The sequence below is a fragment of the Barbus barbus genome (genome assembly GCF_936440315.1).
Source record: "Barbus barbus genome assembly, chromosome: 44".
NCBI classification, from domain to species: domain Eukaryota; kingdom Metazoa; phylum Chordata; class Actinopteri; order Cypriniformes; family Cyprinidae; genus Barbus; species Barbus barbus.
The window spans coordinates 14,359,968-14,383,676 of record NC_136722.1 but is presented as its reverse complement, the minus strand read 5'-3'; positions in this window follow the sequence as shown (position 1 = coordinate 14,383,676).

Genomic DNA, 23,709 nt, shown 5'->3' with positions numbered 1-23,709 from the left:
TCCATTTGGTGGTTATTTTTCCTCAAACAGGGGGGTGGGAGGACTATAAATAGTTTCAGAAAAAATATTGCAGGAATCTCATTTTTCATGGTATCTTCTTCAAATTTGAAATATGAACTCATGAGACATGTGGCTTTCAATCCATTACTTTTCTGGATTGCTCCAGGACTTATTTCATGTATTTGTATATGAAATAAAAAAACATTCAGTGTGGAAAAATATTTTTCAAGGCACGTCAGTGTCTATAACTTTTTATCTTTTTGAACATTATCAACTCTGGATGATAGATAGTAAAGCCTAGAGTGTCTTCTTTCCAAAGATACCTAATTTGTTTGTGTAGCACACTTTTTCAGGAACTGTTACCATTTTAATTTAGGTAGGTTATTTTCACCTGTGAGGCCCACAATGGGGGGCGAAGGTTAACAGGTTAAAATGATATATGAAGGATCATGTGACACTTAAGACAGGAGATACAAAAACATTTGTAATAATATTTTACATTATTATTGTTTTACTGTGTTTTTGATCAAATGAACACTGCCTTGGTGAGATAAGAAACTTTTTTCAAAACCATGAAAAATGTAATTATTTAAAGCCTGGTTATTTTTGTAAGGCCTGGTTAGTCTTTTTTTCTTCTGAGTAGTAAGAAATCTTTTTCATTGGCAAGCTGACAATGTAAACCTATTATTTCACACAAAAACACTGAAAAAAACGTAACTGCTGTCTTACAGCCACCTCTAAACTCTGGTATGATTAAACCAAAGATCTACATAGCTTTGGTGTATAGGTGTGGATCTTTTTAACGTGTCTACATAAACACATTTTATGACTTCATCAAATCTCTCTCCTGACTGTGTGTCAAAACAGCAGTGGCTTGAATAATCACTCAAAGTGCGTTTTGGCTCACATGCCTGTGATTCATCTTGTTCTGAAAGTTCATATATTTAAGAAGATGAAGCTGTTGTTTTGTTCCACTGTGGGTTACGCTATCCAGTTCCAGTAATCTGCCAAAAAAAAAGAAAAAAAGAAATATGGGTGGTACTGAACTGAAATGCCCTAAAATGCCTCCAGTTCTACAGTAGACTGATGGGAAATCTCTATAAAGACATGTTTCATCTACAGTCTCTGGGCAGCCGCTCTCAGATTATTACCCTTCATTAGACCACACTAACTTGGATGGATTTAAGATGCTGTGTATTACTGGAAAACATCAATCCCTTGGTTTTATGATATTACAGTCCAGGCATTTTACAGCCTTTATTTTCTTGTAACTATCTGCACTTAATACTCCATGTCGCTTGTGTTACTATAAATGGGCACGTTTTACTGTAACTCAGTGCTGGAGTTAAACTGTCTTGTGCTCGCAGTGAGTCATCTGTTGTACACCCACCTCAGTGTTCACTCGCTGGAGAATGACTCAACTGTTACATCATCACTCAGCACCCTCAGGCTCCGCCCCCTTTATTCACCTGCGCTGATGTCATTAGAGTGGGCTCTTTGAATCGCGGCATTCATCAATTTGAATGCAGTTCTATTCAAGTTGGTGTATCAGATCCTGAGTCATCTTGAGCTTCGCAGGAGTGTGATAGATTGTCTATTTTTTCCACATTATACACTGGACTGGGATTGTGGTGGTGTTATTGTTTTAGGTGGTGTCATGGCAACTGAGCTGTTTGGTGGGGTTGTGTTTGATGGTGATGAGATTGCTTTGGAGCAGTAGTAGAAGATTGTTTGGGATTTGACAGATTTATGCTAATTCAGTGACTCGCAAAACTTTGCTCTTAGTTGAAAGAGTATATAGAGGTTATGAGTTTATAGAGTATACAAACATTTTAAATCAGTGTTATTTCAGTATTATGTATATACTATTATAGCTTTAGTAATATTTTGAATTAGCTTCTTTCAGTTTGAATTGTAATTTTAGTATAATTTTTGCAATTTTATGTGCTTGTAATTTTTTATAAAATATTTCTAAATTGTTTTAATTTATTTTTCAGTTTTAGTTTTATTTAATTTAGTCATTTTTAATACTTACTTATGTTAGTTTGCTTCCAGACAATTTTTTTGTTTAATTTATTTCATTTTTTCAGCTTTATTTCAGTTTTAATTTAGTTTAGTTTACTTTAGTTTATATATACAGTATATATATATATAAATATATATATATATATTCATTCATTCACCTGCACTATATACACTCACCTAAAGGATTATTAGGAACACCTGTTCAATTTCTCATTAATGCAATTATCTAATCAACCAATCACATGGCAGTTGCTTCAATGCATTTAGGGGTGTGGTCCTGGTCAAGACAATCTCCTGAACTCCAAACTGAATGTCAGAATGGGAAAGAAAGGTGATTTAAGCAATTTTGAGCGTGGCATGGTTGTTGGTGCCAGACGGGCCGGTCTGAGTATTTCACAATCTGCTCAGTTACTGGGATTTTCATGCACAACCATTTCTAGGGTTTACAAGGAATGGTGTGAAAAGGGAAAAACATCCAGTATGCGGCAGTCCTGTGGGCAAAAATGCCTTGTTGATGCTAGAGGTCAGAGGAGAATGGGACTGATTCAAGCTGATAGAAGAGCAACTTTGACTGAAATAACCACTCGTTACAACCGAGGTATGCAGCAAAGCATTTGTGAAGCCACAACACGCACAACCTTGAGGCGGATGGGCTACAACAGCAGAAGACCCCACCGGGTACCACTCATCTCCACTACAAATAGGAAAAAGAGGCTACAATTTGCACGAGCTCACCAAAATTGGACGGTTGAAGACTGGAAAAATGTTGCCTGGTCTGACAAGTCTCGATTTCTGTTGAGACATTCAGATGGTAGAGTCAGAATTTGGCGTAAACAGAATGAGAACATGGATCCATCATGCCTTGTTACCACTGTGCAGGCTGGTGGTGGTGGTGTAATGGTGTGGGGGATGTTTTCTTGGCACACTTTAGGCCCCTTAGTGCCAATCGGGCATTGTTTAAATGCCACGGCCTACCTGAGCATTGTTTCTGACCATGTCCATCCCTTTATGACCACCATGTACCAATCCTCTGATGGCTACTTCCAGCAGGATAATGCACCATGTCACAAAGCTCGAATCATTTCAAATTGGTTTCTTGAACATGACAATGAGTTCACTGTACTAAAATGGCCCCCACAGTCACCAGATCTCAACCCAATAGAGCATCTTTGGGATGTGGTGGAACGGGAGCTTCGTGCCCTGGATGTGCATCCCACAAATCTCCATCAACTGCAAGATGCTATCCTATCAATATGGGCCAACATTTCTAAAGAATGCTTTCAGCACCTTGTTGAATCAATGCCACGTAGAATTAAGGCAGTTCTGAAGGCGAAAGGGGGTCAAACACAGTATTAGTATGGTGTTCCTAATAATCCTTTAGGTGAGTGTATATATATATATATATATATATATATATATATATAATGTAATGTGTCTGTATAATTCTTTTTACACTTGTAGATTAGTTCACAGTTGTCTGTTAAGAGACATGTTTAAGTTTTTTTGTGTTTTAATATTTATGATTAGAGCTTTCTGCTCATGAAAGTCAAAAATCCAGTCTCTCAAAATATTAGAATATTTACATTTGAGTTTCATTAAATGACCATCCCTACAGTATAAATTCCAGGTATCTCTTGTTCTTTGAAACCACAATAATGGGGAAGACTGCTGACTTGGCGATGGTCTAGAAGACAATCATTGACACCCTCCACAAAGAGGGTAAGTCACAGAGGGTCATTACTGAAAGGGGTGGCTGTTCACTGAGTGCTGTATCAAAGCATATTAAATGAAAAGTTGACTGGAAGGAAGAAATTGGGTAGGAAAAGGTGCACAAGCGACAGGGATGACCGCAAGCTTGAGAATACTGTCAAGCAAAGCCGATTCAAAAACTTGGGAGAGCTTTAGAAGGAGTGAACTGAAGCTGGAGTCAGTGCATCAAGAGTCACCACGCTCAGACGTCTTCAGGAAAAGGATTACCAAGCCACTTCTGAACCAGAGACAACGTCAGAAGCATCTTACCTGGGGTGTGGAGAAAAATAATTGAACTGTTGCTCAGTGGTCCAAAGTCCTCTTTTCAGATGAAAGTAAATTGCATTTCATTTGTAAATCAAGGTCTGGAGTCTGGAGGAAGAGTGTAGAGGCACAGAATCCAAGCTGCTTGAAAGTCCAGTGTGAAGTTTCCGAAGTCAGTGATGATTTGGGGTGCCGTGAGGTCTGCTGGTGTTGGTCCATTGTGTTTTATCAAGTCCAAAGTCAATGCAGCCATCTACCAGGAGATTTTGGAGCAATTTATGCTTCCAACAGCTGACAAGCTTTATGGAGATGCTGATTTCCTTTTCCAGCAGGACTTTAGCACCTGCCCACACTGCCAAAACCACTTCCAAAAAAAAGATATTCTAATTTTTAATATTATATTTATATGGCAGCAAATTTATTATATATATGAAGAGTGTATTTGCAAAAACCGATAAACGCCACTTTAAAAAAAGGAGCTGATTGCCGTGCGTTATTCTCCACATATAGCGCGATCTGAATCCTAAACACGTTTAGTCAAAAAAGCCAGTATTGTCCACTTTCAAGGCATCGCGAGTTCACGTTTTACTGCAGAAGCCGACAAGCACCCTTGTTGTTTTTGAACAGAAGCCGATAAGTCCATTTTAGTGAATCAGCGCGCTGTATTCAGGTCAGGTGACAAGGCTACTTTCACTTTGAAAAGACATGCTAGCTGAGAGGAGTTTCGTCAAAGCTGATTAAAAGTGATCGAGGATGGATAATTTCAACGAACTTGATGAACCTGTGATATCTTCTTCAGGGCGTAAAGGAAAATAAAAGCTGAAACGTTTTCACGGAGCCTTGCAAAAGCAGCAATGGTGAGGGAAAAGCTCCGTGTATAGAGTGGGGGAACTATGATGTCACTTTGTAGGAGGATCGGCTGTTAGCATGAAACTGGTTCCCTCACAAAAAGCCAATAGAATTTTTCCATAGGCTTTTGGATTATCGCAAAAAATAAGCTGTGTTCAATCATAGTTCATGGAATGCACATATTTCTGTACATTTCGAAATAAGGGGCTTTAAAAGTCAATAAATCCTTGATTCATATGAATATTTTAATTGAAAATGTGTCTCCACATATAATATTCAATAAAATTCTAGTGCATTTAATCTATTAAATAATAGCAGAGTGAGCGAGTTTTTAGATATGTTAAGATTAAACTTATTTTAGTGAACAAAGCACCACATTTCAGCTCTCATTTTGTTAGGGTGGTTACACAAAATGTTATTTTATCCTTGCTTCTACAATCTATATGCTTTCTAACAGCTTCATGTGGCCGTAAACATTTAATTTTAACGTGGCTTTAAGCACTATGCATCATTAAAGTTTCACTTTCACCACGTAAAGCCGGCAAATGTGGTGTTTACATGTAATAATCATAATATGAGTTTACCTTATGGTACGGATGTTTATTCATAACATATTATTGTTATTTTTCCGCATCTGTAAGCGATAAAATGAGCATCTTCCCTCCGAAGACATGTGTCGCATTTTGGCAAAAAAACAAAAAAACATTGTCGAACAACTATATCAAATGCGGGAAACTATTCGTTGGTTATTTTACAATTAATTGAATTACAAATTATACTACAACTGGAAAATACTGTAAATTGATAAACTGTTCGACGTAATGATGTTTAATCATGTAATCACGCCTGTAGTCCCATTTAGCAACTTGTTAGCAACCGTCTTTTTTAAGAAACATAACAGTTTTAAAAAATCACAAGTGGGGTGTAACTGGTGTGTTTTATGTCGTAGAATAAACCGTGAAAGTATCTTGAGCCTGTGTGAACCACCTTATTTAAGGGATTTAACCAACATCCCATTTAAAAAACCCATTGACTCTGGGACGATGGAACCGGAAGTGCTAAAATGCTAACTCGCTTCCAGGTTTTTGCCTACAAAGTGACATCATAGTTCCACCACTCTATTGCGTGTAATCACATCCATAAATCTATGATCACAACAACAACAATGTTTTGTCATCTGAGGAGATTACAAAGATTGAACGAGTGTTTTTTAAACTCTAAAACATGAAATGTGGAGTTATCTGCTTTTGCCAAAAACCGACTGCTGGAGTTATCTGCTTTTGCTATAAAACAAACTTTTAATATGTAAAAAAAAACATACTTTCAATTAACTTTAATTTTGTAAATTAACTGTATTTGTTTAAGTTATTATTACTTAATCAAACAACGCAACTGCAGTTTGATTTATATTACTTGGAATGCGCAATAAAAAAAAAACTTGATTTCTGAAAATAAATAAAAATGGAGTTATCGGTCTTTGCAAATGAACTCTTCATATATATATATTATACATATAATAATTATTTATTATTTTATATGTATTATATATACATATAGGCATATGTATAAAAATATGCCTTTTTTATAAATTAGCAGGGTGATTACAAGATTGATCTATTGCCCTCATAAAAGCTCCATATATTTTAGCCCTGACATCAGCACAATGTTTTTCCTGAGCTGTGGAGCTTGCACTTAAAAACTACAGTATAAAATGTATACACTATAAACATGTTAGCATAGCCAAATATAGATTCACATCACGTGGACCGAGATCAGGCCATGTCACTCTCTCTGGTGCTCTAAAACAGTTCAGTGGGTTAAGTGGACACCAGTGTTTTAAGTGGGGTCATATACAGGGTGTCAGTGTATATAAGAGCGGTAGAGTGGCATAAAGTGTGACGTGTGTTTACGGTCAAAAATCTGTCTGTACGCGAGAGCCACACCAGTCAGAGTACACACAGCTGTCGGCTCCGGTTAATGACAGTGGTGATTCTGTGTTATATGAGTCCATGTGCGAACTGAATGAGAGAGAGAGGAACGAATGGTCTGTGAGTTGAAAACTAATACACGATTAATGTATTACAGGGTCTTTTTCAGACGTGTTTGCTGACTCAGGCAGTTAGTTGAACTTTGCTTCATCAGTTCTCATTACGTAACTAATTAGGGGAGTTATTTACTTAGAAACAGATGCAGATACATAAATACACACTTATGCATTTTTGAAAACAATTACTCTAGTTAATGCCCAGTATCATGCTCTCTATGACGTCAACTTTCTCAAGAACTCCTTCCTTGAAATCCGACTTGAATAACTAAGTGAGATGGACATGTTATTTTTAGGACACTCCCCACATGGGTGTCTGTGTCTCTTTGTGGCCACCTGGGTATAAAGAGAGCACAACTGTGATTCGAGGAGTTGAACAGGTGTTGTCTGAACTCTCCCAGGTGTCCACTTAATACGTACAGGTACAATGAGGGCGTGTATGTGTGAGCAATTATGTGTTTTTGTCCTTATGTGTTCACTCGGCTTTCCAGCATACCCTTTGTGACACGCTGTTCCCGTCGCTGTACGTTAATAATGTTTAGTGTTTTTATAATGGTCTCTTGTGATAATTTGTCACACTTTACATAACCGTAACTGAGCAGTGTTTATGTAAGTGCACTTTTCAAAATGTACCATGTCTCGAAAGAGTGTCACCCCTCATAGGTCAAACAGATGAAACTCAAGCAGCCAGACACTGATCTATGTGTTCATGAACAGGAATGAGACCACCTGTCCGGCTGCATTAACTTCTTTCTCGCTGATTTCTTGCAGTGGTCTTTTCACAGTAAAAATGCTGCTCTACTGATTAAAAATCTGCAAGGTTGATGAGTTGTGTTTTTCTAATGAATGATTCTTAGATTATTAGATTTTTGTCCCCTTCAGTTTACATCGATGCAAAAAGCCAGACAAAGTGGCTTTAACTCACAAAGTACTTTAAAAGTATTTAATTCTGCATATTGCATTAGATATTTTTCAGTAGCATTTGAAACTGTTTCCTGTACTGCTTGCTGATTCTTACTTATTTATTTTTACTTTGAAAAGACCACCATAGACATTGAATGGGGCATTTTCGACATGTTTGACATATTTAATATCAATATTAGTAATTGATTAATATGTATTTATTTTCTTAATGGGTAATTTATGAATTATTATATTTGTTCTCATCCTTTATTCATATGTAGCTATTCACGTAAAAAGTACAAGGGTATCAATTATGAGGGTTTAAGAAGGTTTGACCCCCTTAATCAAGGCTAACAAAAGATGTTTATTACTGTATTATATATCACAATTATATCATAAAAAGGTATTTTTATTACTTAAATTATTATTAAAATATTATTTAAAAAACTTTCAAATATTGGTGCTTTATGGTTTGGTTAAAAAGTGCTTATAGAATCCTTTTAAAAATAGTTTGAGAAGAATAGACTAGAATTTGCTCAGGAAACATTTCTTATTTTTATCAGTGTTGAAAACAGTTGTGCTGCTTAATATTTTTGTGTAAACCGTGATACATTTTTTGTTCACGATTCTTTGACAGTTCAAAGGAACAGCATTTATTCAAAATAAAAATCTTTTGTAACACCATTAATGTCTTTACTGCCACTTTTGCTCAATTTGATACATTCTTGCTGAATAAAAGTATTAATAAACAAGAATGACCCCAAACATTTGAATGGAGGTTTATGTCATACAATTACACAGACACAGTAACAACATTTGATATCATTGTCTGCCAGGATCAGGGCTTCATGTTCATTTTGCTGTGTGCACTGGTTTAGAGTCAGCCATTAGTGTAGAGTAACTCGACTCCGAGTCAGTTCAGATCACATGGCGGCAGCCCAGCAGTATGCCTGGGGGCTCATCACAGTTTATTATATCTCCCTATGCTGAGAAGCAATTCTCTGTCTTATAATTAGCCTCTCGTAGAAAAAAACCTCTCTGTGTAAAACAGTTGTTAATTGCGGCGGATACTCCAGCATTTATTACAGTCTTAAATCAGCCTCTTTCTCTCTCTTTCCTTTTGCGAAGATGATATTTGTGCACCATTAACCAAATGTTGCCATTGAGACAGTAACGCATGAATGCACCCATCTGTAGATCGTAGTATCTCCTTTCTCATGAAAACAATTACAGACCATTTGCATTTATGGAAAATATGGTCGTGGTGCATAAAACGTGGACGGCTCCATGTGCTGCGCTTGGCGCATGTCGATGCTACATGAATATTTCATGATATGGCCTGCAACAATGCATAGAAGTGCAGGCACTATAATTTGTATCAGTTGTCAGTCAAAACACCATTAATTAGCACAATCATAACATAAACAAAATGCTGTGGTCTTAATGAAGAGTGGCGTTATTAGCTGTATCACACTGTATAATGTGTCGCATTAATCAGCAGCTAGCACTAGATCACCAAGTATGTTTCTGTGCAGTAAAAAGCCACTGTAGGTTTTGCAGATTGGCTGGCACCTGTGTAAATGTGTGTTAGTTGACGGTTTAATGACGAGTCTTTAGTGGGGTAAATGCCGGAGCTGCTGTGTTACACACAGACTGTGAAAGACCTGGAGAGAGCTGATTGCTGCTTGACACAATGGTGCTACACACTTCCCCCACCTCTCGCCACTGTTCTATCCCACCCATGAAACACTGAAGCAAGGTTAAGAGGTCACTGTTATAGGAGAGAGACACCAGACATCTCCACAGGGCTGTAAAACTGTGATATGGCCTGGGAAACAGGTGGAGAAAATTATTCATGTTTAGCAGGAGCTGGTTCACAATGCATGGTGATAACAAATTTATTTATTTAAATGATTAAATACATAAATGTTTATTGTGCATAATTAAATAAACAAATTATTTATTTAAATTATTAGATTATTTATTTATTACTTGTTTACTATCTATGTTTTAAATGACAAAGACTTTTTAGACTATTTTTTTTATTTATTGCAACAGCTGATATATTGAATATCTAATCATTCATTCTCATTTCCTGTATTTATAAATTTTAATTGAACTTTGTCATCTAATGCTGACTAATCTTTGATAACAAATAATTTTAAACATTGTTAAATGTAATCTTTAGCAAATCTCAAATGTATTATTTCATACTGTCAAGTCAAGTCACCTTTATTTTTATAACGCTTTTAGCAATGCAGATTGTGTCAAAGCAACTTTCCAATATCAAAATAGGAAATTAGTGTCAATAATGTAAAATGACAAGATTAAACACTCAATTTTCAGTTTCACTGTACATTATCATGTTGTGATGCCTAAATTGACATGCCTAAATTGTAGCATTTAAATGATTGATTTTAGTTTTGTTTTGTTTTTAATTTGACATTTATTTGTAGGTTATCGGCCATATTGAAAATAATTATTGGCTTATATGTATCAGCAGGTTCAATTTCAAAGTTTCCCTCCAACCGTTTTTTTTTTGTCCTTTGAGATTTATAATAATATTATAAATTATTATTTTTGATCCATCCAGTTTTTAATATGCAGTTACATTCATAAGAAAAGTTTAAATAAATTGTATCAAGGGTGTCAATTTCTACTGTTTCCTTCTAGCTTTTTCCACTTTTTCCAACCTTTTTTTTTTGTCTGTTGATGATTAATTATTTGAATCATGTGGAGTTGACAGGTGTTTGTAGGGAAGTAGAGGGAAGATGACAAAGACAGATGAATCATTTCACTAAAACCAAAAATTATTAGAAAGTCAATGGGGTCAGTGTTGATGTTATGTGACTTTAAAGGCAAGACAAAAATGCCTAAGCAAATGTGACATTTTCACCTATACATTACGAAGTGAATATTCAGTAATCTGCTGTATTGGTTTTTCTTTTGTCCATCTATGGCTTCACATATTTGCGCTCTCTCCATGAAAAACAGAGGACCTATTGTAGCAGTCCACCCACTGGGCTCATTGTGTCAGCCATACGGTCGCTATAGGAACACATTTAGTATGTAAAGGAAGTGATCAGAGATTGGGTTCTCACACAAGTGGTGGTAATTTACACATCAAGACACATTGTCACATCAAGTCTCTGGAATGCTCGTTTGGCACACATGCGCGCACATACATTCGTGCACAAAGAAAACACATTATGGTGTTTGTGATGGAGAGCCTGTAGCCCTTTCATCTTCTAGTGACATATTGTCAGCTTATAGAGTGGATGTGAGCCTCTTATTCTTATAGCGTGAATCAAATACACAGTAAAATCTCTATAGAGTTTTGTTTTTTATTTCTTTTAAAGCACAGGTCGTACTTCTTACTGTACAAGATTCACATTCACCCACAGTAATGGTTTATATCCATTATTTGCTGTTGTTGTGACTCAAAAGCATATTTAGCTGCACAATTTCAATAATAGCACCTAATACCACAAAATGTAAGCTCTACTGACAATTCTATTCCAAAAATGTATCATTAATATTTTTATTTAGAAAAGATGCATTAAATTGATCAAAAATAGAGCAGACTTTTATGATGTTAGAATAGATTTCTGATTCAAATAAATAGTGTTGTTAAATCAAAAGTTTTAACAAAAATATGAAGCAGCACAACTGTTTTCAACATTAATATTAATTTAATTAAAATGCTTCTTGAGCATCAAATCAGCATATTAGAATGATTTCTGAAGGATCATTAGACACTGAAGACTGGAGTAATGATGCTGAAAATTCAGCTTTGCCATCAATGGAATAAATTACATTTTAAAATATATTCAAATAGAAAACAGGTAATTTAAATAATAATTCTATTTCACAATATTACTTGTTTTTTTAGCAAATTTGAGAGCATGGGAATATAAAAATCTTTCAAATCTCAAACTTTTGAATGGTATGCCATCATTTTATTGTTCACCTCAGTCATCTCAGTGATAGTTGCACATTGCTTGTTAGTGGGTGGTTTGATTTATTGATTTGGGTCAATTACCGAAGTGATATTTATACAGTACTTAATATAGTACTCTATATAATACAATATAAGGGATAGTTCACCCAAAAATGAAAATTCTGTCATTAATTACTCACTGTCATGTCGTTACAAACCTGTAAGTCCATTCATCTTTGGAACACAAATTATGATATTTTTGATGAAATCTGAGACCTTTCTGACCCTGTATAGACAGCAACACAACTGACATATTCAAGGCCCAGAAAGGTAGTAAGGACATCGTTAAAATAGTCCATGATACATCAGTGGTTCAAGATTAATGTTATGAAGCTACGAGAATACTTTTTTGTGTGCAAAGAAGACAAAAATAACAACTTTGTCCAACAATTTCTCTCGGATTTCATCAAAAATATCTTTATAAGTTGTGATCAGAATATGAACAAAGGTCTTATGGGTTTGAGGGTGAGTAATTAATGACAGAATTTTCATTTTTGGGTGAATGAACCATTTAAATATATATATATATATATATATATATATATATATATATATAACAACTAAGATTACCTGGAATATTACTGGAAATATGAACGTCTGGTTATGAATAAACTTATGCTCCTTCTCTTATGCTCACCAAGACTGCATTTATTTAATCAAAAATACAGTAAAAACAATACTGTTTTCATATTTAAAATAGCTATTTTGTATTTGAATATATTTTAAAATGTAATTTATTCCTTTAATTCCAAAGCTGAATTATCAGCATTATTACTACAGTCTACGTTGTGACATGATCCTTCAGAAATCATGCTGATTTGCTGCTTCAGAAAACCTCAAACTTGAAACTTTGAACGCCAGTGTTTATATATACTTGCTTAACTGTGTGTGGTGACCTGGTAAATGCTGTTGAGGAAGCTCAGCGCTGTGTTTCTGTGTGTACAAGTGTGAATCACCTCCACTACAGATGGGCTGTGTGGGTGTACTCAGCTGGGCTTCCGCGATATGCTCTTTCCATAGTGCTCAACTGTGTCTATTTCACACATCAAAGACGCTGTCATGGAGGTCAGATAGACAGGAAGCGTGCCGTTACACAGGTCTCTTCACCTCCAGCTCTCGCTCTCTACAGTGTTTTGTAGTGCACTTACAGTAGGCCGTGTGGTCAACTGATAAACAGCAGCGCTCGTTTCACTAAATTATTAGGAACGGAAGAGACTGCTGCGCTAAGAATAGCGAGATGTCAAAAATAGCTGGTCTTAAACCTTTAGAGAGTTCCTCTAAGGCTTGGTCATGGGAAATCAGGTACCAAGGTAGCACTCAGCTGGGACTCGACCCCTCTGTGCACTTGTAATGCAGCCGTAAATAAAGGAAACTGCAATCCGCTGATTGTTTAGACACCGATTTAAACAGTTCTTGGCACCCCTTTATGTTGTCTAATAATAAATTAATGTTCTCATAAAGCCAACGGGTGGCAGATAAAAAAAATTATCGTAGCTGTGTTTGAGGATTGATTATTTATTAATGAAAATCTGACTCCGTTTTTAACCAGAATCACATTTATTTACCTTAATATGTCATTTTATTGTCAAAGCTAAATGCTTTCTTCTCCCTTTATGAAAAGGCTCAATTGAGGGTTTGTTCCCAGGTTGGTGAGAATGAGTTTCTGCTGCATCCGTCTATAAATAAATCAGGTGTGCTGCTTATGAATCCTGTCGTGGTGTCATTCAGAGAGGCTCATCTGTTCAGTGCCGTATGGGAGGTTACAGATATTCGCTCTGACGAGGATGGAGCTGTTTACTGCCGTGAGTGGCCAGTCATAGGCAGCTGTGCTAATCCATTCATCTGTCAGCCGCAGAGCCGTTTGATGGACCTAGCAGAGGTCAGTCTCTGCATTGACCTTGTCTGCCTATAAGAACGATCCACTCTTTACTATAAGCCTGCAATATTCTTGTGCTTTATTGTCTTAGTGTAATTGGGATAGAAAATGTACCCTCATATATCAGGAAATGCTGTAATATAGACAGTGGGAGGTGTTTCTTCAACTATGGGCAGTTTTAACCCTGTTCAGACTCTCTACTTCAATTCATTTGTCTACTAACAATGTGAAAATATATGCATTTTTTTTTTTTTTCCTTTTCCCCATTTTGATTCTGAAATATGTGATCATTTCCACCACAGTGTCATTTCCAGCTCTCAAATTGTGTTTTTTTGTGTTTAACAGCATTTTCTCCCCAATAACTTACACACAGCTAAATGTATTATAATAATATACGTATATAATTATGAAATGTTAAATATTTTAATGACTATAATAAATAACATACATTCATATAATAAAATATAATAATATTATACTTTTGCATAATTTGACAATTACAGCTCAGTTAGGAATAATGCACAATAGAAATATTCTGCATTATATTCTGTATAAATTATATTATAATCATATATAATTATATTATAAGCCTTATTCTGTATAAATATTCTGTTATAATTATCTAAGCATGCTAGTTAGTGTACTTGATCAACACTGAATCAATTATAACTTATATAAAACCTGACTTGGAAATGATGTCACAAGGGATGGACTTTTGTAAAAAAAAAAAAAAAAAAAAAATTACTAAGTAATTTTCTAAATGTTTATTTTGCTATTTATTTAGATTATAATTGTATTTAAAATAACAGATTTTTTTATTTTTTATTTTTGTATTTCTTAGATTAAAAGTCTGGGTCTAGGACAAATGTAAAACTAGCCTATATATAATCCATTTGAAAAGCATCAAAAATGATACAAAAAAGCATTGAGAAGGTTACTTTGGAAATGTAATAGGTTATTGATAACAAGTTACCCTATTTAAAATGTAAAAAGTAGTGTAACTATTTCAATTACCTTAAAGTAATGTAACTGATTACATTTGATTCTTTTTGGTTACTTTTATAAATTTCTAGTGAATGTTTTCAACTGTTAATCATTTTCAATCATTTAAACCAGCCAGGGTTAAACTTACAGTAGTACTCAACACTGATTACTATCAGACTTTCAAAATCCTTCATGACTTGAATTAAGATTATAATTATTTAATTTAAAAGCACAGCCACCACAAAATCAGACTTTAGCACCTCTTTTTACTTTGAGATCATTCTGATTAATAGCTTAATAGCTATAATACTGCTTTTAAAATCAAATCTTTGCATAGCTATGACAGGAAACACATCTAACAATGCTTTGGAAAAAAACAGTTACACTTAAAAAATACAGCATATACATAAACCCAAATAGGACGTAAAGCAGTTATCAAATATGCATGTGTCCTATTCTGTGTCCTAAACTCCTGAAACATTGGTGTCAATGCAATTGGGGAAAGAAATCCTTTAAATCTATATGTGTGTGAAATATTCAGATGTAACCCCCTTTGTAATTGTAAACAATTTCATAAGTAACTGTAATTTAATTACACATTTTTCCTCTGTAACTGTAACAGATTACATTTATTTGGTGATTAAATGACGTAAGTTACATGTAACTAGTTAGATTTGTGTGTTTCTTGTGACGCAAAAGCCTCTGAACAGCATACATACACAAATTTATAAAATCTAATGTTTTTAAGAAACCATCACTCCTTATTATGCTCTGCAATAAAAAGTGCACAAGCATTATCTGTTTTTGCCATCAAGGCAGGAAGGAGTGAAGCCGCCGACCACTGCGTGACGGTCAGTGGATATGTGTGGCTGAAAATGAGCGCTGATGGCTCATAACGCATAGCAGGATGATTTCTGACATCCTACGTTAACTCTTTCACATCTGAGGACTTGCAAGTCACTCTGACTGTATACACATATTGTGTAGCAAGACTCTCCACTCCCTACACGTGTCTCTGTGACTGGGTTTCATGTGTTTGTGTAAACAGCTGCGGCAGACTGCTGTCTCCTTCAGAGCACAGATTAGCTTCACTGGAACTCCAGGAAGGAATTTGCTCCACATTTTTGTGCAGAAGAGGAAGTCTTGAAAGGAAGAGACCTGGACATTCCTACAGTCTGAAAAAGCTGTTAGTGTTGCTCTGTCTTGACCTCTACCTTATTTGGCTCACTGTAAAGATTTTATGGACTTAAAACTGCTTCACTACTACACTTCAATCACTGATATAACAACAAATATTCAGTATTGGGTAAACTACTCAAAAACTTGTTACTAGCAAGGCTGCACTGAGCTACAGTAGTTACGGTACTTTGATATTTGTATACATTTATTCGAAGTATTAAAGATAGTAAGATGTAATTTGATCCTCTTTGGAAGTTTGTATTTACAAGTTGAGAAGTCTTACTTATGATGTTATATTAAATCACTTTGGTCGAGCAAGTGTAACCTTCTCTTTATTAATTACGAAAATACTACAAAATGACGAACAAAAAATGTGCATCAAATCCCATGTTTTGAAGCTTCTGAAAATTAAATCGTTACCTACAGTATATTCTATTGTAATTGTACAATACTATTATATTACTATATACATATTTTCATACAAATATCACCAAATTTAACTACAGATGTTCCATGTGATGCATCTACCAGATTTCGCCCCAATTTGGAAATTTGAGGAAACAGAAATAGAAAATCCAGAGTTTTGAATTTCCCATTTTTGGTGGTGTTTATATGTGCTTTACTTGTAAATCTCTCCGACATGTCTTGAACACACCATCGTTTAAATAGTTGCCTAAGTATTACATTTTTTTGTGTGTGTGCTTTTGTATTCTGCTTATTGTGTGAACAGAAAATATGTTCATTGTATTTATTGATTTACTTTTAAATGATTGTAGGTAGATATCCATTGTCTCTGTTTTGTTTAGTTTTTTTGCTTAAGTATCTTACATTTTCACTTTTTGAGTTTTTTACTCTGCCTCCAATACTTAGCCATGACTGAGCTGTTAAACCACAAGCTGATTCAGACCTTTTGCTAACCCATTTAATAATAATAAAAAAAATGTATATATATAAAAAAAAACTATTTAAATGATTCATTCACTGATCTTGCTGCTTCTGGTTCTATACAGCTGATTTGACTTGGTTGATGAAATGCTGTCAGGGATAATTTTACAGTGTAGCTTTTTCATTACTTAATAAAATAGCTAATGAAATTCTATAGTCTGACTATTGAGATATTACAATGAGGAAATACAACTGCTTGCTTTGTGCAGATGTTTGTATTTATGTTTTTGTGTTCTCCAAATTTGACCTTCTAAAGACATTGGTTAGTGTTGTCATGAGATGACATGATTAATATGACACTTTCATGTGGTTCTTCCCTTCCTGTGCAGTAGTTTTAAACAACACGTTGCTCGTTTTTTAATAATCCAAATTTGTGCAGATATTATAGTCATGTTGCTGAAGGAGCTGGTCTTTTGTTAAATAATCTTCTTAATCTTTGTGAAATCCCACCATTTTGCTTTGGATTAGGTGTGTTCATTATTAGACCCTTGCGGTTGTAATTAAATGTTGAAGCAGCATAAGCCCAATTATCTGAAGAGTCTGTTTCTGGACACTCTTAAGCGACAGGTCGTCTGGGGACCCTCCGCAGACACAGATGGGGACCACCAGGCTTTAGCGCAGTTCCCTCCAAAACTCACTCAAGCTGTTCCAATGCTTGACTCCGGGGGTTAAATTATTTAACAAGCCCTGGCTTGCTTTGGGAAGCACTGTGGGAATGATCTGGACATGCACACACACACACACACACACACACACACAAACTCAATATTGTACACCATCTTAAACAATTTCAAGCAAACCCAACCCAGGCAGTCATATTGTAAGAAAACTGACATGCATCAGGAAATGTGTCATTTAATTAAACAAAAATGCATGCAAAGTTGAATTTGAATCACAACGTACATTAAATGCTAAAAAGGAGTTGCAAAAACAATTTTAAAACAGGTTTCCCGAACACTTTCTTTGTCTACTGTTGGTCGGATAAACTCACACCATTGGTTGAGCCAAAGCTGCTGTTGTCAGGCAGATTGTGTTGGTCAAACAAAAGAGTAACAGTATTCACACATTTCAGTGGAATTATCCCAAAAATAACAACGTTTTTGCATGTTAATCTGGCAGAGCAGTATTTTAACATTTACAAAATGGCTTTTAATTAAAAAACATATTGACTTTAACGCAAAAGCACACAGAAACATACTCAAAAAGTCTCTATATCATGCATAATGTACAATGTTTGACTATCACACGTGCTAAAGTCCTGGAAAAAGCATTTTCACCTGTTTCACAAATTGAAAAAGAGTTGCAAAAACAATGACACTTTTCAAACAGGTTTCCTGCACACTTTCTCTGTCTCTATTAGTTGGACAAACAGATAGTCCTGCTTCAAACTTACACCATTGGTTGAGCCAAATTTGCTGTTGTCAGGCAGATTGTGATGGTCAAACAAACAAAAGAGCCATCTTCTTTACACTTTTTCAGGCAGGTTTTTGCTGGCAGAATAGTATTTTAACATTTAAAAATTACTTCTAATTAACAAATATTTTGACACACAAGAGCACACAAACATGCTCAAAAAGTCTCCCTGTCATGCACAATGTACAGTTTTTGACTACAATCACATGTCTGGGAAAAGCATTTATCACCAGAGTGTGACTCTTCAGACTGGTGACACATGACTTATGACTAAATGAAAGCTGTCTTATGTAGCCACAGAACTGCTCAGTTCCTCAAGACCAAGCTAATTATAGAAGGCAGAAGTACGGTTGTAGATATGCAATGCGTACGTTTTTGCGATATTGTGCAATTTATTTTGAATTTTTCATACTTTCCAAAATGACGTCAAAGAAATAGAACCTGTAAATTGACCACAGGCAGTGCTGGATAATGCAGTCTTACATATAGCACCAAGAGAAGATTTCCTCATTAAATTTTAATGATGAGCAATAGGAACTGGTTGTTCCTGATTCCAGTTCAATATACAAAACACACAGTGTCTTCACTTGAACCCTACTGATAATGGCCAGCTCAACAACATTCATTAAAACACTTCGTTTCCAGGGAAAACTCCCGGACAAGGGCACGAGGATGATAAAAAGGGGAGCACTTCATAATTTCAGCCGGACATTTGTCTTTCTTTTTTTCCTCCCAATGCACTCAGAAGACACAATGGGGCATTCATCATGGCGCACACAGTGCTAATTTCCCTGTAGGCAATATGCTCTATTTCAACCTTGCTGCTGTCTTCACAACAGCCACTGCTGGTTTCTTCTTCCCTCCTATCTCTCTCACTCTCTCTCTCGTGCTAAAATGCTGATTTGGGTAAAAGCGCTTATTACCCTCCCCCGTCTATGAGATTAATTAAACCCAGGGTCCTATGAATGCCCAGATGGTTCTTCTATAATTCCAATGAGCTTAATCTCCATGCGGTCTCTAATCTACTTCTCGTTTAAGGAATTGCCTCAAAAACGCCTTGATCGGACTTCAATTTCAAAACCTTTTTCCTTTTTAGTTTTATCAGAGTGAGAGCAGAACTGACACGGCCTCTGAGAGTGTTTCCATATATGTGAGCCTCGTAGCACAGCTACACTTCATTGCGATACATGTTGTGCTTTGTTACCTACTTGTCTGTCATTCCAGATTTGGTGATCGCAGATGCATAGCACTTCTGACACACATGCCTGCAGGTCTCTTCTGCTGGTGGTGTTTAAGGTTTAGTGCTAACTATTAATATACAGCGTCTTGGTGCACCCTTGTGCTGCTACATGTTTAAATCATATTAATGCCAATTAGTCATGTTACCTAATGAGTCTACTTTATTGTGGGGCTGTACATGAGACATTTGAAGCTAATCAGTGCATATTTTCTAATTATCCCTGTATCCCTACTCTAGTTAAATATATTTAAAAATGTAATTTATTCCTGTGATAGCAAAGCTAAATTTTCAGCAGTCATTCTTCCAGTCTTCAGTGTCACATTATTGAAAACAGTTGTGCTGCTTAATATTTTTTTGTGAAAACCATGTAAATGTCTTTACTGTCACTTTTCAAATGCATCTTTGCTGTATAAAAGTATTAATCAAAAATCTCAAATCAAAATCAGACCCCAAACTTTTTAATGGTAGTGTATATTTAAATATTTTTTTTTATTAAATAATTAACTTTTTTTTTTGTATAAATTTATAAATTAAAATATACAGAACATGTACAGCTCGCTCTCTCTCTCTCTCTCTCTCTCTCTCTCTCTCTCTCTCTCTCTCTCTCCAAACCTTTTGTGACACTGTCTTGAAGAAAAGTGTGGTGATACGAGATTTAAAAAAAAAAAATCACCTGAGATTTATTGCACATCATCTGAGCTGATCCACCACAGGCATCCCATCCCTCATGTGTAGATGTAACGACTGAACCTTAATGCACGCATACATACTCAATCGATCAGAGCTGCAGTGAAGTTGTATGTGCTAAATTGCCCTCAATCGACTGCTCTGTCCAGCAGCCTGTGAAGGCTGAAGAAGTGGCATTGGACTTGCCTTTGCGTTCCACATGGACGAACATGTCCAGCCCCAGGGGTAGCAAGAGAGGTCACATTCTGACACTAGTCCGCCCGCACGCTCAAATGACCCCAGGCGATCCCAGGCCTCTGGCTCCGTATGCCGGCCCTCTCTGGAGTCACCTAGAGGGAGGGCCAGTGACAAGAGGGGAGTTTTCAATTAGATAGCTGAGTGAGCAAAGAGGCCCCTCTGAGTGGCTCCATAAAACACTTTGTATTTATCAGACATAGCCAAACAAAAGCTGAAGTATGCTTCTAGACAGACCGTGGATGAGAAAAGCGAAAAGTGGTGCATGATTAGTAAATATTAAAAATGTAATGGAGGGTTAAGATGCCTGCCGAGGAGACAGAGGAAATAATGCTGAAAAGGGCCCAACAAAAAGTAATCCGGCTTTCACATTACTGTCAGGAGTGGCTCCCACACAACACCCATCAGGGAGTCCCTGGTGATTGTTCATTAGCAAACTCAGTGGGAGTCTACATTCTCAAAAAAGCACTTCACAATCTCTGTAGACGCCCATTCATTTACCAGTGAAAAGCAAAACGAGCTATTTTATATTCATGAAATATTGGAATATAAAAAGAAAGAATAAGAGAAAAAAACACCCCTCAGAAATTTTGCTGACATATCCACACTGTTCGAAACGAAGCTCAATTTTGAAAACAGAAGTGACATTTTTATTTTCTTTCAGCGTAATTTGCATATTTAATTTGAAATTAATTGAGGATGATTTTGCCAGAACAGTTAGAAGCGTATCGTGCTTTTGTGTTATCTGTGTGTAGCTCCTGTATCTTTGTGTGCTGTCGACTTCTACATTACGCCTGAGCAGCGAAGAGCCCAAAGCCATTAATGTTAATGTGTGAGTGCATCTTCCCTTAGTCCCACTGAGATTCTATATATAGAGCTGTAATGATAGCCAGCTTCAGGAGATAAGAACAGAGAATTAATAAGGTACGTTAGAGGATCCTCGCATCGCCTCGAGACAGTGGCAAATCTGCTGTGGAACATCCACAGAGCTGCAGACGTGTTGAGCTTTTGTTAACGGTGCTTTGCAGAAAGCGTTAAGTATGTGTTCCTCTCTGTGCAAAAAAAGTAGGTGAAAGTGAAGTGACATAGGGCAAAGTATGGTGACCCATACTCAGAATTCGTGCTCTGCATTTAACCCATCCAAAGTGCACGCACACAGTAGTGAATATACACCTGGAGCAGTCACACACGCTCTTACAAATAAACGGTCGAAAAAGTGTTTTACTGCCTGATGCTTTTAGAGTCTTTTTAGAAATCCTTTGAGATGCCTTTATGAGCATTTCCTGTAGTTCAGACCATTATTGTCCCTTTTACATGTCCTGTAGCTGTTGGACAAGCTTTTTTTTTTGACATGTCTATCATGCATATTTGGTCTGTTTTAGGCCTCAGAGTTCTCAGACTTTCAGGCTGCGTTCAAATTACTGTAATTTCAGTGTACACTACTGTTCAAAAGTTTGGGGTCGGAAAGATTTTTTAAAAATAAGTTTCTTATGCTCACCAAGGCTGCATTTATTTGATAAGAAATACAGTAAAAACCGTAATATTATTACATTTTAAAATGACTATTTTCTATTTGAATATATTTTAAAATGTTATTTATTCCTGTGATAGTAAAGCAAATTTTTCAGCATCATTGCTCCAGTCTTTAGTGTCACATGATCCTTCAGAAATCATTCTAATATGCTGATTTTGTGCCTAAGAAACATTTCTTTGTATTATCAATGTTGAAAACACTTGTTCTGCTCTCTCTCTCTCTCTCTCTCTCTCTCTCTCTCACTCTCTATATATATTTTTGGAAAATGATCTTTTTTTTTTTTGCATTACTTCTTGACCTATCATGAAGTACCTTCTATGTATGCAGGTGTGTAGCATGAATGCTTTCCCATGCCTACTGAATGACTGACATCTGACCTATGTTCTTTGACCTGTGACATCCTGGTTTTGCATTGTGATCCAAGGACAAACTAAATGCCACAAAACTTTTCAATTGTTTGTTTTTTCAGTTCTATGATTCTTCAGAAAATCATCCATGGTGTTTCAAAGAACCCAAGAGTTTTAATGGATGATACTTAGATACCAATACACTCGTCAAATAATGTAGATCAAGAACTTTGTCTTTAAACTGTCTCTAATGAACCATATAAGCAATCCAAGAACCCATGGGAATCAAAAAATGCTTCTCAGTATTATGGAATAATTAATGAATACTTTGGTCACACTTTATTTTAAGGTCCAATTCTCGCCATTAACATTACGACTTTTGTCATAATTCTCATCTCATTTAGCAGACGGTCTGGTCGTTGGAGTGTGTTTCTGCAGTTGTTTGCATGTAGTGGTGAAATATATTTGCGCTGTTTACAGTCAGCGTTGGATAAAATCTCCACAAAGGCTCAATCCTCAGATACACTGTTGCAGCAGAACTGCAGCCTTATGCTCGGGTAAAACTGGGACGCGGGCCACTAGTTAGACATATGGGGCCAAACTTAATGCCAGCTGCTTTGCTGTACATCGCTCCATACGAGTACAGAACAGCTTTCATGTGTGAAGTACACACAGGGTTATGACACTCCACTGCTGGCCTTGGGCAAGGTCTCAGTCTGGAGAACATGTCAGCAATCTACTAAACTCGCAGTCTGTTTATCAACTCACTTCTTTGAGCAATTAAGCAACTAACATCCAGTTATGGACTCTCATTCTGACGGCACCCATTCACTGCAGGATCCATTGGTTAGCAAGTGATATAATGCAAAATTTGTGCTTGGATGAGTACATTTTCAGCTAATTTTCATTCCTACAACTGTTCCTTAAATTAAATACAAAGTGGTAAGCTGCACCCTGGTGATGTTTCCCTCAAGGGCTTTGTTTTTATTGTCCCTGACTGTTTAAGAAGCACAGAAGACCAGGTCAAGAGGTTAAGAAGTGCAAGAATTTGACCAGATATTTCTTGCTAAAATGTGCTCCAGTAGCAAAAACCAGGAAGATAAGTCTGACTAATGGCACCTCAGACTGTGGTTCAGTGCTTTCTTTTGTCGCAAGGCCCCAAACTAGTTTGCCCTCTCTGCGAGGTCACAATCCCTTTTATATTCTCTTTAGTCACAGATCATGTGACAACATCCCCCTGGGGCTGGAGAGAAAAAGTAGCGCAGATTGTCCCAGCATCTGTTTACTGCTTTTACATCGAATGATTCCACAGAGTATCGTCAAATTCACTTAATGATCAGCTGATCAATACTAGTTGTTTGTTGCATTTACAGCAGGGAGAACTTGAATATCCCAATTCAGATACAATCCAGCGCTTTGTACCCTGATCGATCTAC